The sequence below is a fragment of the Caretta caretta genome, chromosome 3, assembly GCF_965140235.1.
Source record: "Caretta caretta isolate rCarCar2 chromosome 3, rCarCar1.hap1, whole genome shotgun sequence".
NCBI lineage: Eukaryota > Metazoa > Chordata > Testudines > Cheloniidae > Caretta > Caretta caretta.
The window spans coordinates 114,082,686-114,098,107 of record NC_134208.1 but is presented as its reverse complement, the minus strand read 5'-3'; the positions used below and the strand labels follow the sequence as shown (position 1 = coordinate 114,098,107).

General features: G+C 44.2%; 1 protein-coding gene across 5 annotated transcripts in view; it reads right to left on the bottom strand.

The window, feature by feature from the left end:
- The window catches only part of TAB2 (TGF-beta activated kinase 1 (MAP3K7) binding protein 2), a 142,688-nt gene extending 137,228 nt beyond the window's left edge, over positions 1 to 5,460 (bottom strand). For 4 of the 5 annotated variants that reach the window (XM_048844255.2, XM_075126799.1, XM_075126800.1 and 1 more), the window contains exon 1: positions 5,196 to 5,460. The gene's annotated coding sequence lies outside the window, so the exon portion shown is untranslated. The remainder of the gene's footprint in view (positions 1 to 5,195) is intronic. The other variant, XM_075126798.1, reaches the window with a different exon arrangement.
- Between the last annotated feature and the right edge of the window lie 9,962 nt (positions 5,461 to 15,422).

The following is a 15,422-nucleotide window of genomic DNA, read 5'->3' as shown; positions in this document are numbered from 1 at the left end:
CACTTATCAGCTTTGCACTACTATTGAAATATTTCACAAATACTACAAGGATGTTGGGAAAGTACACATAAATCAGCTCTTAGACAAGTGCCCCAAAATGCCTGCAGTGCTAAGCTTTTCAGCATTTACAGTCATTTACTGAAAAACTTGTTTTCTGTAAAATAGATCTGCAAATAGATCAATATATTCTAAGATTGAACTAAATGAGAAAGCCGAGATTGAATTCTAAGCTTACATAAGTTTATTTCTTTGTTATTTCTATTTTTAAAATACTTGGGTAGGCACTAATATTTTGAGTGATGGAGGCCATACAAGTATCTAAGCCGATAGATATAGAAACTAGTTTGATAATTCTTGTAGTTTTCTTTTTGTAAACAAAAGCAAATTGAGCAATACAGTAACTGATTATATTTAACAGATTTTTAGAGCTCTAACTTTACTCTGCCAGTTTGATACACAACTTTCTTTGAAGTATTTTATATTAATTTCTACTCCTAAATCAAAGCTCTTATACATTAGCTACTAAGCACAGCAGAAATGCTGTCCATTCTGAAACATTAATTTTCCTGAAGTTAGACAAGTGAAAAATTAAATTCCACACATGTTGCTACTAGGATTTGAGCAAGTTTTAAACTGCTCATTAAAGAAAGTGAAATTTGATCTTCATCTATGCTCTAAATATAAAGGAGATGCACATTTTCCATACTGCTAAAAAAACTGATAATGCACAATATTTTTCTAAAAATGAAGTTGTTTTTGCTCTGTCACTGAAATGTACTATAAGTTTCTAACTAAAATAAACTACTGAGCACATTATACTGGAGTGCTTGCTCTGCCAGCAAGATGAAGTGTATAATATGGTTGCTTCCCATCTCAATTTCTAAAATTTTCTAAAAAGACAAAATCTCTTAAGATGAGTTTACTGTTCTTTGACTAGAAACACATTTCATTCAACAGTGGACACACAAAGTTCCAGAAATACCACAAGACCATAAACACACTGCATGGTCAGGTTTCACCAAATCAATCGTGTTAAGTAATTTAGCCCTAGTTGACTACAATGTGGTATAACAGAATAAGTGACACCCAGAGCTGACCATAACGTATGCTTAGAAAGAATGGTTAGTGACCATTTGTATACTTGCTTGCGTATTTTCTGCACTGCAATTAGAGTTCACTGACTCAGCTGAATATAGTTAAAGACATCTCCTAATTCTACTAAAAGCATTCAAGAAAGGCAGACCTACAAATACCATTAGCCCAAGACAAGATTGACATTTTTCATGGTTTGGTTTCTTCTCTTCACCCTCCCAAGAAAGATCAAACCTAAGTACTATTTTAATGAAATAGGGCTGTTTAGGTTGGACATTAGGAAAACTTCCTGTCAGGACGGTTAAGCACCGGAATAAATTGCCTAGGAAGGTTGTAGAATCTCCATCATTGGAGATTTTTAAGAGCAGGTTAGACACCACCTGTCAGGGATGGTCTTCTAGATAATACTTAGTTCAGCCATGAGTGCAGGGGACTGAACTAGATGACCTCTCAAGATTCCTTCCAGTCCTACAATTCTAAATATCATCTTAATGCCACCAATCAGAATCAATACTCAAAAACCAACATCAGGTGGAGAATTGGATGGCTTACTCCCTATGCCACAGGGTATTTAAAAAGCAGCATTTAGGAATATAACATCTAATCAGGACTGGTTTACCAACTATGACCCAAGAGGTTTTTTAGGATCTGTCCTGTCAAGTCTCTAAATAGGAAGTTTAAGAGTAGCAGCCGTGTTAGTCTGTATCCGCAAAAAGAACAGGAGTACTTGCGGCACCTTAGAGACTAGCAAATTTATTTGAGCATAAGCTTTCGTGAGCTACAGCTCACTTCATCGGATGGATGAAGTGAGCTGTAGCTCACGAAAGCGTATGCTCAAATAAATTTGCTAGTCTCTAAGGTGCCACAAGTACTCCTGTTCTTTTTAAATAGGAAGTGTACACTTTTAAACGAAAGATAATTCCAACACATAACTGAAAAGAAAAATCTTGTGAAAACAGTATATGCCACTGGAATCAGCTTAACTTTCATTTTGATCACTTTATTATTTTAACTTTAAGTATAAAACTTTTTTAAAACACCTACAAGTTCTGAATCGTTGGAATTTTTGTTCTATTTCCTGTAAAAACACCAACAGCACTCAATATTCTGTTTGTACTAGCTCAAGAACAAAAAAAAGCACTGTGATCTCTCAGTCTTAAGGTTATACTTATCTCAGAAGCTCTAGATCATACCTGACAGACTTATTTCTTCCAATGTTTCCAACCATAAATGCTCATAGTACCAGAGAGGAATTTTCAACAGGGTAAAAAGCAACCTTGTTTTGCAATTTGAATACTTATATTCTCATACACAAGTAGTTTGCCAAAAGCTTTTAAAACTTATTAGCATATAAAATATAAAGATTAGCCAAGAATAATCTGTTGAATAAATGACAAATTTAACTCAATGGGTCTTGAAAAATGTACTAGTCATCTACTAAGCTGGAAAGGAATAGGGTGCTGGGATTCCTACCAGGGTGCTGTCTCTCGACCCGGTTCAGAAACTATCTTTTATATCAACCTCCAGATTGTAGATGTAGTAAATTTCAAAACCCCTTGCCCTCCTTCTGACTTATCTGGCTGCTGGAAAGGAAGAACATTATTCTCTTCATATTCCCCTAGCTCCACCCTAGTGTCTTTAAACTGGTGTGAGGAATGTTTCTGCTACACTGCCCCTTCCTCCACCCTCTTCATTGGTATGACAAAAGAAAAGGAGTACTTGTGGCACCTTAGAGACTAGTACTCCTTTTCTTTTTATGGATACAGACTAACACGGCTGCTACTCTGAAATTGGTATGACAGAGAATGTTTCTCTTCTGCTCTAGCATGACCCAAGCTTCTGGCTGCTATGAGATGAAGGGGGCTCTTTTGTTTTGGGTCATCCCTACAGCTTCAGTGCCTGCTTCTTTTACTATTCTAGATCTCCCATGAAGTAGCAGCATGAAATTGGCCCAATTCTTGTCAGTTTTCACTGCTGCTATTCAGAACCCTATGCCTAACAGAGAAAATGGACAAGAAGCAGTTCAGTTTTCATTCTGTTGTAGTTTAGGACCCCACAGACTTGAGATGACAGTACTGGGTAGTTTAACCTCTTCATTGGTTGTTATCAAAAGTAACAACTCTTTAAATTAATGGAAATTGATGACATAGGTCTAATCTTTCAAGTGTAGCGTGTCAAGGGAAGCATTACATTTGCCAACAGCACACAAGAGACTGGATTTGTCAAGCCCCAGAATCAAAGCATTCTACAGGTGATCCAGATAAAAAATAAATGCATTTAAATATACTTGCTCCTCCAATAAATTACTATTTTTGACCTTGTCTACACTGGCGATTAACACTTATTTCAGCAAATGGTGGCCAATGATTAGTGCACACTGGTTCCAGATTGCTGAAAATATAGTCAATTCCCAGTATAGGTGAGGCTTAAGTTTAGTTTATACAGAATCCAAAAGCATGATGTAGCACACTCCAATACAGTGATTCTGTATTTATTAATTCAATACCAAATATATCCCCAAACTGAATTTGCTAAAAACTGTGTACAGTATATTCTTTTCAAAGCCAAAGTTTGGAAATGACAACATTATTTTATCTAGTCTATCAAAAGAACGGCCATACTGGGTCAGACCAAAGGTCCATCTAGCCCAGTATCCTGTCTTCCCACAGTGGCCAATGCTAGGTTCCCCAGAGGAAATGAACAGAACAGCTAACCATCAAGTGATCCATCCCCTGTCACCCATTCACAGCTTCTGGCAACCCTCAAGCCACCACCCATTTTGTCTAAGATGGTTAAAATAGGCATTTGACACCTTAAGTGTGTTCTACAGAACAAAGCCAGGACTTCTAGTAGTAATATTAGAGTACTGCCTAGTGACATTCATCACGTCTTAGGTGCTGTAAAAATGCATGAGATGGTCCCTGCCCAAGGAGTGTAAAATCTGAATACGATTCACTGTTTAGAATTCAGAGTAGCAGCCGTGTTAGTCTGTATTCCCAAAAAGAAAAGGAGTACTTGTGGCACTTTAGAGACTAAAATTTATTTGAGCATGAGCATAAGCTTTCGTGAGCTACAGCTCACTTCATGGTATGCAAGTGAACTGTAGCTCAGGAAAGCTTATGCTCAAATAAATTTCAGAAGGGAGCTGTAACTTACAAAAGCTTATGCTCAAATAAATTGGTTAGTCTCTAAGGTGCCACAAGTACTCCTGTTCTTTTTACTGTTTAGAATGTTACTAAATGCCTTTCAATGAATGAAGCTCCATATTAGATACATTATCGAGAGGTATTTGGATCCTATAACAGGGCAAACGATAAACTGTCTCAAGCAACCCTGTCAGAAACCCCTCTTATTAGAAAGATTTCATGAATTTCTTCTTCACAATTGAACTAACTTTAAAACTGGAAACTAACCTCCCACATATACTACATATGGAAAATACAACCAAATCCTGCAAAGACAATGTAGACAGCACACACACAAATCACACCTCTGACACTCTGGACACAAACCCACACAGCACAATATCTCAGCAAACAGACACCTGTCAGCTATTTGGCATCAACCTCTCCCCCAACACCAAAACAAGCGCTTTTGAACGCTAATCCGTTTCCTTCTTTGGTTGGAGGCAGCAATTTCTACAGCTAGATGCAGGACGGGGTCTCCCTCATGCCCCGCATCTCGTTGCGGGGCACACCGGCAGAGCCACACTCACACCCCCTTCGCACTCCGATGCGGGACAGGGGCAGGGGCACCCCCCCTCCCCCACGGACCCAATCCCTTCCACTTCAAGGAAGGCAGCAGAGACGTGCCAAGGGAAATAGTTTCCATCCCGTCCCGGCTTCCCCGCCGGGCGACAGCCCCCTGGCCGGCGGAGCGGCCGCTCCGTGCCCGTCTCGCACACTGCGCTGGGGGCTGCTCCCTCCACCGACAGCCCCCTCCCCCGTGCAGAGGCCTCAGCTTCCCTGGCCGCTGATGGCTGGCGGGGGAGCCGGGCCAGGGGCTGGCCCGGGAGGAGCCCCAACCCCTCTCAGGCCTGCGGGCCGAGCTGCCCCCCGGGAGGGGAGCAGCAGCCAGGCCCGCCTCGGCGGGGTCTGCCTTACCCTCCTCCTCCTCCTCCCCCACCTCAGCAGCCGCCGCCGTCGCCGCCTCCCGGCAGGGGGGACACCTCAGAGCCGCGCCGCCGCTGCTGCGCCGCCGCTGGGAAGGGGAGGGGGGGGGAGGTCCAAGCTGCCGCCGCCGCCGCGGGCGGGAGAAGCGGGAGGCTCAGGGTGGGCGGGTGTCTGCGGGCGCCGCTCCCGTCCTCAGCTGGAACCGCTCCGGCTCCGCGTCGCTCCCGTCCCCCCCCCCTCGCTGCGCTCCCAAATCAAAATAGTGTCACACAATATGGCGGCCGCCAAACACCGCGAGAGCTGCCCCGAGTGCTAACGGGAGCGGTGGGGGCGGGGCGGCGGCGCCTGGCCGCTCGGGCGAAAGAGCGCGGCGGCTCGTGCGGCGCTGGGAATAGCCTGGGTGTGAAAGAGGCCCGCGGGGGCGGGGCACCCCCCCCACGGCCCCTCCCTCACAGGAGGTAGCTCCTGGGGCTGCCAAGTGCCCCAGAGGGGAGCGCTTGGGAGACGAGGGCCCCCCCAGCCGTCACCCCCCCCCCAGGGCCCGGGGCGCAGCTACAGCCACGGCGCTCCTGCTCTCGGAGCGGTGTAAGGACAAACCAGCGAGGCGCGGTGGACCCCGGCACCCCTCCCCCGGCGCTAGCTCCGAGCGCCGCCCCCGGACCCAGGGCGACTCGCCCCGGGGTGGCCGGGGCTGCCTCAGGGTCGGGCTGGCACACGCGGGCAGCGCTCGGAGCGTCTCAGCCCCCCTGTGGCCGGCTGACCCCCAGCCGGTTTCCAGTTAGAAAGGGCAGCCCAGCGCTGTCAGATGTTGTCCAACATGCGAACTTCATGCAGTTATGCAAGTGATTTCCCCTTCCGCTTCTCTCCACCTTTTCCAGCCCTCATCCTCTCGTGCCTGCCCCGTGCTTTCCCCTTTCGCGGTGCGGGGCACATCGGCAGAGCCACGCTCACACCCCCTTCGCACTCTGTGCTTCTCCCACTTCGCTTGGGCTCTTGGCCTGGTCCCTCTTTACCAGATGCAGTAGCCACCACCGCTGTCTCCTCCTGAAGGCGGCTCAGGGAGCAGAGAGAGAGGTGCTAAGGGCACTTGACTGCCCAAATCCAGGCACCCCTGCAAGAGGAATTGCAGTTTCTGTGTACAGTCCTGGTGTATACCTGGGACTTAGTAGCCGTACAGGGAGAGGGAGCGAGAGAGAGAGAGGACCAAGGAAATTTGAATGGAAAGAGAACGGTAGATAAATGAAAAGGGGTGCGGAGGGGGAGAAGACGACACCCACCCAATTTCCCCAACACTCCCCCCCCCCCCCCAGTTTTTTTAACTAGTTACATGCAGTGTTGCCAGTTTAGTGATTGTTTGGAAATTTGAATTGAAATTGAAACATTAATACACACTTTAAAAGCATATACAGTGTATGATAAAATACATGTATCTGAAAAAGTATAATAGATTTGAAAAGTATAAACATAGACTAGCTTCCTTATACAGCTGTTGTTTTTTATGACAATGTCAATGCCTTCATTTCAGTGATGTTGTCCAACCTAATAATTTCAAATTATGATTTGTAAGCAAAGTCTAAATGAGCTCTCCCTGACAGCTAGTGATGAGCTAGGGGCTGGTGGGAAAGGCTTCAGGCCCAGATTGTATTGTAATCTACCTAGGTATCCAGCAACAGAGCTGTGTTGCTTAAGTGATAGATTTTGGCTGGGGTTGGGTTACAAATCACTTGAATGCAGGGTGGAGGGCTAATGAAATGTTGTTATTCTTATTGTATGAGTAAAGGGCAGTAGAACTGTACTTAGCCTGTGCTGATTGAGGGCATCAAGAGAGAGGGTAGGGACAGGTGTTTTGGTTGATGGTCTCCCTGAGTCACAAGTATGATTTGACCTGCCCCTCTCCCCTGTTTAAAGACAGAGCTGATTAGGCTCCATAGATAGTCTTTTGTTTTGTTAAGCGACCACTACATCTGAAATCAGGTTTAAGTGCTTAGACCTGCTGTGGGACAGTGTTTCTGTGGAAGAGACGGTCCAGTCTGAGGTTCCCCCACTGAAAGCTCAGTTGAACACACCGAGAGCTGGGTGGAACCTCAAGAGACCAACTAGCAGAGGTCACAGTGGCAGGTGGCAGCACGAGGTGATGACACAGGGCCATTGGCAACAGAGCGATGGAGTGCACGGTGGCACAATGAACAATAATGGCCAGAGCGAACAGTGAGCAGCTGGAGGAATGAGCAAGGTGCCTTCTTGCCCCCAACCTGGGAGGTGAACTCATGTGCAAGCACCGCTGAACTGTGAGTTTCCATTGACCAAGGACAACACCGGTGAGTGTTAATGAAGCTGTTAAGAATGCTGGAGACACAACATAGTTCATGTGAACAAACATGGCCGTGGCATCCTACTTTCTATTTAAGCAAGAGATACCACATATTCAAACTGGAGGCCAATGTTAACTGCATTATCACTTGTTCCTCCTGAAGTTGAACACTGGTTCTGAACAAGACCAGCAAATGCTCACTATCTTTCTGCAAGAAACTCAACTGACTGGCTAGAAGCATGTGGTGCAACAGTGAAAGACTCAACTGTTGAAAAAGTGAAGAACTCTCACCACAAAAAATATTTGCATACATGGCTGATGAATGCACTGATGCAAATGGGCATCAAGTATTAAGTCATTGTGTACGTTAACTTCATGTCAGTGGTAGGCCAGTAGATGCATTTCTAGATGTTCAAGTTATAGAAGACACATTGGCTGCATCTGTGACAACCTACATCTTAGAAGAGTTAAATGCTTGTCAATTGGACCCCAAACAGATGGCTGCTTGTGAATTTCATGGAGCTGCAAACTTCTCTAGAAGACATGGTGGAGTACAAGCTTTGCTCAGAGAAAAGTGTAACCCTAATCTCTCCTATACACACTGCAGAGGCCATCTACTCCAACTAGCGCTAGTACAAGCTGCAGACTCTTCAAAAGACATTTTAAAAGCTATAAATTTAATGTCTTCATTATATTCTTTTTTCAGCAAGAATCCAAAAAGACTGAATATCTTGGAAAATATAGAAGATACACTGGGATTGAAGTTCAAATTAGTCCAACCTGGGAAAACCCTCTGGCTTTCTCATGAGCGATCCTTGGCTGTTGTCTTAATCACTCCAGCCATTATTACTGGCTTTGGAAAGTATCTACCAAGATGGGATGGATCTAAGTAGTGAGGCTGGTGGATTACTTTTGCTACTATGTTCAGAGAAGACTATTGCCATTCTCTCTCTTGTAAGTCTACTGTTGAAACCACTTGGGTCATTTAGCAGATGCCTGGATGGCATTGTTTAAACAGTATTCAGAGTAGCAGCCGTGTTAGTCTCTATTCGCAAAAAGAAAAGGAGTACTTGTGGCACCTTGGAGACTAAGAAATTTATTTGAGCATAAGCTTTCGTGAGCTACAGCTCACTTCATCGGATGCACCATTCATCCGATGAAGTGAGCTGTAGCTCACGAAAGCTTATGCTCAAATAAATTTCTTAGTCTCTAAGGTGCCACAAGTACTCCTTTTCTTTTTTGCTAAAACAGTAGTAGATCTTTGTCCAGCAATAAAAGCTACATTTGGATCAATCAGAGAGCTATCCATTGAAAATATACTGGAAGAAGCAAAGACTTCGGACCTGAAGTTGACTAATGAAGGCATTTATATTGAATCCTTAAGTGAAGAGGACAAGAAGTGTTTGTTAAGACAACTGAAAAAGTACACAGACTTGATTCTTGAAAATCTACAACAGCGACTTCTAGATTCTACTCAACCTCTACGTAGCTTTTACAGATCCCTGTCCTATAAAACACCGACAGTTGAGTGGAGTGAGGCACTACCAGCAATGGGGCTGCCATGTGCTTCGGACAGACTAGAGAATTTGAACACAGAGTGGAATATCATACGACTAATGAATGAAGATTTGCCTTCAACTTTTTTATCATCACTAGTGGCTTGACCCAATCTTTGTGGTATATTTCCTGGGATGAAAGAAGTATGAATTCATCTCTTGGTACTCCCAGTCACAACAGCTACAGTTGAGCGTTCTTTTGCCTCATTGAGTAGAATTTTGCGTTCTGAAAGAAGTTGCCTTCTGCCTGATCATGTGAATGATCTAATGACCATATCAATTGAAGGAATGGAAGTACCGGACATACAAGAAGCCACCAAAGATGAATGCACTGCATTCAAGAAGTTCATTAACAGAGTTGAGCAAAATTATTACAAGAAACCAAGAAGGATATAGATGTAGTGCTTCATAGAAGGCTTGGTAGCCAGCTTTAATTTGTGTGATGATTTTTAAAACACGAGTTAAAACTAATAAAATGGTCATGAAATATTTTTCAGTTTTTACTATGGTGCCACAGATCCCACCTTCACCCTCCCGGTCTCACCCCTCACTGGCGCTGACACCCCCCCCCCCCGTAAATTCGAACATCCCCCTTAATTTCAATTCCTGGGGAAAACACTGCACTGAAGGTAAATAGGTCAAACTAAAAAAATGTGGAGGAAACAAAATGTTAAAATTACCCTCAAGGAAAAAGATACAGATAACAGGAGGAGACAAAAAAAATGCATCAGCATCTACAAAGAAAAATGGAGAATAAAAAAGGAAAGACAAGGGAGAGACACATATGAAGTTATTTTATGGGAAGATTGCTTCATAAAACATTTTCAGTCTGTTTTATCCATGGTTTGTCTGTTACTAGCTATAAAATAAATCAATTTCTTTTGGTTTTGGACAGATAACAGGCAATAACCCAAACTCTGGATGCTACAGCTTGCTAATTTTCTTCTTCTTCTTAAGAAGTTGACAGGTAGGCTCAGTTATAGTAACTTACACACCCCTCAAGAACTTACTAACCCTTCACCATAATTAACTTCAGAAGAAAAGGAGTACTTGTGGCACCTTAGAGACTAACCAATTTATTTGAGCATGAGCTTTTGTGAGCTACAGCTCACTTCATCAGATGCATACCGTGGAAACTGCAGCAGACATTATATACACACACAGAGATCATGAAACAATACCTCCTCCCACCCCACTGTCCTGCTGGTAATAGCTTATCTAAAGTGATCATCAAGTTGGGCCATTTCCAGCACAAATCTAGGTTTTCTCACCCTCCACCCCCCCACACACAAACTCACTCTCCTGCTGGTAATAGCCCATCCAAAGTGACAACTCTCTTCACAATGATCCATCGGTGATCTTCCTAATAACACCATCCTGGCCACTATGGATGTAGAAGCCCTCTACACCAACATTCCACACAAAGATGGACTACAAGCCGTCAAGAACACTATCCCTGATAATGTCACGGCTAACCTGGTGGCTGAACTTTGTGACTTTGTCCTTACCCATAACTATTTTACATTTGGGGACAATGTATACCTTCAGATCAGCGGCACTGCTATGGGTACCCGCATGGCCCCACAGTATGCCAACATTTTTATGGCTGATTTAGAACAACGCTTCCTCAGCTCTCGTCCCCTAAAGCTCCTACTCTATTTGCGCTATATTGATGACATCTTCATCATCTGGACCCATGGAAAAGAAGCCCTTGAGGAATTCCACCATGATTTCAACAACTTCCATCCCACCATCAACCTCAGCCTGGTCCAGTCCACACAAGAGATCCACTTCCTGGACACTACCGTGCTAATAAACAATGGTCACATAAACACCACCCTATACCGGAAACCTACTGACCGCTATTCCTACCTGCATGCCTCCAGCTTTCACCCTGACCACACCACACGATCCATCGTCTACAGCCAAGCTCTGCGATACAACCGCATTTGCTCCAACCCCTCAGACAGAGACAAACACCTACAAGATCTCTGTCAAGCTTTCTTACAACTACAATACCCACCTGCGGAAGTGAAGAAACAGATTGATAGAGCCAGAAGAGTTCCCAGAAGTCACCTACTACAGGACAGGCCTAACAAAGAAAATAACAGAACGCCACTAGCCGTCACCTTCAGCCCCCCCAACTAAAACCCCTCCAACGCATTATTAAGGATCTACAACCTATCCTAAAGGATGACCCAACACTCTCACAAATCTTGGGAGACAGGCCAGTCCTTGCCTACAGACAGCCCCACAACCTGAAGCAAATACTCACCAACAACCACATACCACACAACAGAACCACTAACCCAGGAACTTATCCTTGCAACAAAGCCCGTTGCCAACTGTGCCCACATATCTATTCAGGGGACACCATCACAGGGCCTAATAACATCAGCCACACTATCAGAGGCTCGTTCATCTGCACATCCACCAATGTGATATATGCCATCATGTGCCAGCAATGCCCCTCTGCCATGTACATTGGTCAAACTGGACAGTCTCTACGTAAAAGAATAAATGGACACAAATCAGATGTCAAGAATTATAACATTCATAAACCAGTCAGAGAACACTTCAATCTCTCTGGTCACGCAATCACAGACATGAAGGTCGCTATCTTAAAACAAAAAAACTTCAAATCCAGACTCCAGCGAGAAACTGCTGAATTGGAATTCATTTGCAAATTGGATACTATTAATTTAGGCTTAAATAGAGACTGGGAGTGGCTAAGTCATTATGCAAGGTAGCCTATTTCCCCTTGTTTTTTCCTACCCCCCCCCCCCCGACGTTCTCGTTAAACTTGGATTTAAACTTGGAGAGTGGTCATTTTGGATGAGCTATTGCCAGCAGGAGAGTGAGTTTGTGTGTGTGTGTCCCCGGGAAAAAAAAAAGGGGGGGGGGGTAAGAAAGCCTGGATTTGTGCTGGACATGACCCACCTTGATTACCATGCACATTGTAGGGAGAGTGGTCACTTTGGATGAGCTATTACCAGCAGGAGAGTGAGTTTGTGTGTGTATGGGGGTGGGGGGGTGAGAAAACCTGGATTTGTGCTGGAAATGGCCCACCTTGATTATCATGCACATTGTGAAGAGAGTTGTCATTTTGGATGGGCTATTACCAGCAGGAGAGTGAGTTTGTGTGTGGGGGGGTGGAGGGTGAGAAAACCTGGATTTGTGCTGGAAATGGCCCAACTTGATGATCACTTTAGATAAGCTATTACCAGCAGGACAGTGGGGTGGGAGGAGGTATTGAGATCATGATCTCTGTGTGTATATAATGTCTTCTGCAGTTTCCACGGTATGCATCCGATGAAGTGAGCTGTAGCTCACGAAAGCTCATGCTCAAATAAATTGGTTAGTCTCTAAGGTGTCACAAGTACTCCTTTTCTTTTTGTGAATACAGACTAACACGGCTGTTACTCTGAAACCCGTAACTTCAGAAGGCAGCTGGTGCCAAGCTAGTAATGGACTGTGTGCAGGTGAATCCCTGTACTCACATGGCAGACCCCTTACTTTCAGTGGCAGGACTTAATTAGGTTGGAGAGGTCACCCTTGCCAAGTCACCAGTAGGTCCAAAGAGACAGATTGGAAGGCCTGATCAAATTCCCATTAAAGAAAAAAAAGAGACTTAATTGATGTCAATGAGCATTATATTAGAGCATTACTCACTGGAGAATTGCAAAGTTTTTATTAAATAAAAGGCAGGTCAGGCAGCAATTCATACACCTTAGCACAGTGTGCAATAAAAACCAGGAAATCACTTATTTTACACACACACACACACACACACACCCTGAATCACTCAATCTAGAAGGGAACCTGGGAGAGAAATGGAAGTTGTAGGACTTGAAAATTTTCCTGAAAGCAATTTGTATTTCAGAGAAATCAAAGGATGAAGTCTTCTACATTGCTAACCCTAGAGGCACTGGAGGTCTACAATACATTCTTCTAAGGAGAGCATGTAAAGTGCTAGACAGAGTCATTCTACAATTTTAAGAATACCATGTCCCATAGAAGAATAAGAATAGGAAAAGGTGTATTTTCTACACAAGAAACTGGCCAGCAAATGGCATTATTGAGTATTAGGAGAGTGGTCCAATAAAAGATATTACCTCACCCACCTTGTCTACCTAGTAAGATCATTTTTAAATTAACAGATGGACTAATTGGAAACCAGATTACTTTTGGCATATAATTGAACTAGATTAAAAGAAAGATTAGTAGCAAGAAATAAACTTGACTTTGTAATGAGCAATGGATATTTCCAGAGCTTGTTAAAACTATATGTTATAAATGAAAATTTTAAGTAATAAAAACCTGAAGTGCATCTAATTAAAATTGGCATAAAGACAGAATACACAGGTAAACAAACACCAGAGACCAGATTTGTTTGCAGTACATGTAGGGAGAACTACAGCACAAAGCTAAGGTGTCCAGCACAAGAAGTTAGGTGTTGCACGTGCAATAAAAAAGATAGACATTTTGCAAAAAATATGTTTCTTTCAATATAAATTGCAAAGAAATACAAGCTTATGGTTTAATTTGACTATCAGATTAAATATTTTAAGTCTTTTCTGCAAACAGTTGCTATGATTACTTCACACTCATTTCCAGTATCTAGTTTCAAATTCTCTTCTTGTATATTTATTTCCAATGTCACAAACCGATCTACTGCAGAGCCTTGTTTTGTAAATTTATTACGAGACCCAACAAAGAACTCTGGTCTACACTACACAGTTAGGTTGACATAAGGCAGCTTATGTCAACTTAACTATGTCAATGTGCACCCTACAGCCTTGCTCCTGCTCATGTAAGGCCTGGTCTACACTATGAGGTTAGGTCGAATTTTGCAGCGCTAAATTAGCAGGTCGATTTTATAAGGAATGAGTCTACACAACCAACCCTGTTCCTGACCTAAAGGACTCTTAAAACCGACTGCTGTACTCCTCCCCGACGAGGAGAGTAGCGCTAAAATCTACCTTCCTTGGTCGAATTTGGGATAGTGTAGATGCAGTGTTCTGCAATTCAATGGTATTAGCCTCTGGGAGCTATCCCAGAGTGCTCCAATGTGACCGGTCTGGACAGCACTTTCAACTCCAGTGCACTAACAAGGTACACAGGAAAAGCACTGGGAACTTTTGAATTGCATTTCCTGTTTGGTGAGCATGGCAAGCTCAGCAGAACAGGTGACCATGCAGTCCCAGAATTGCAGACAAGCTCCAGCATGGAGCGAACGGGAGACACTAGATCTGATTGCTGTGTGGGGAGAAGAATCTGTGCAGGCAGAACTCCGAGCCAGCAGCAGAAATGCTGATATATATGCCAAAATCGCACAGATCATGGCGAACAGGGGCTACACAAGGGACACACAGCAGTGCTGCTTGAAAATTAAGGAGCTCAGGCAAGCCTACCAAAAAACAAAGGAGGCAAACGGTCGCTCCAGGTCAGAGCCCCAGACATGCGGCTTCTATGATCAGCTGCATGCCATTCTAGGGGAGGACTCTCCCAGTACCCCACCACTCTCCATGGACACCGACAAGGTGGCAGCCTGACGCAACATGGATGAGGATTTTGAGGAGGAGGAGGAGAATGCACAGCAGGCAACCAGAGAATCCGTTCTCCCCGGCAGCCAGGACCTTTTCCTCACCCTTGAGCCAGGGCGTATTGTTCCCGGACCCTGAAGGTGGAGAAGGCACCTCTGGTGAGTGCACATTTGTAATGACACTATGGGGGTTAAAATAAATTTGTGTTTTTAATGTTTGATTTGCCCTGAACAATTGGGATGCATTCATGGCCAGTACAGCTACTGGAAAAGTCTGTTAACGTGTCTGGGGATGGAGCGGGAATCCTCCAGGGACATCTCCATGAAGCTCTCCTGGAGGTACTCTGAAAGCCTTTGCAGAAGGTTTCTGGGGAGGGCTTCCTTACTTTGTCCTCCATGGCAGGACACTTTACCACAGCAAGCCAGTAGCAAGTGGTATGGAATCTTGCAGCACCAAGCATGACAGCGAATGGTCCTGGATTTTGGTTGCATTCATGCAACATTCAGTCTTTATCTTTCTGTGTCAGCCTCAGGAGAGTGATATCATTCATGGTCACCTGGTTGAAATAGGGGAATTTTTGTTAGGGACCAGTAATCCCCTCTGTTTGGTGATCCCCGACACATTAGACCCTGGTCATGCTGGGCTGTTTGTGCTTGGCTAAAAGGGATCATCCCGGAGAATAGCCACATGCGGGTGTGGGGAGAGGGGAGTGGCTATTCTCCAGGATGATCCCTTTTAGCCAAGCTATTTAAAGGCAAACCCAACCAGCATTGGTTGCTATGGGAAAAGGGGGCGATGCAGTTTG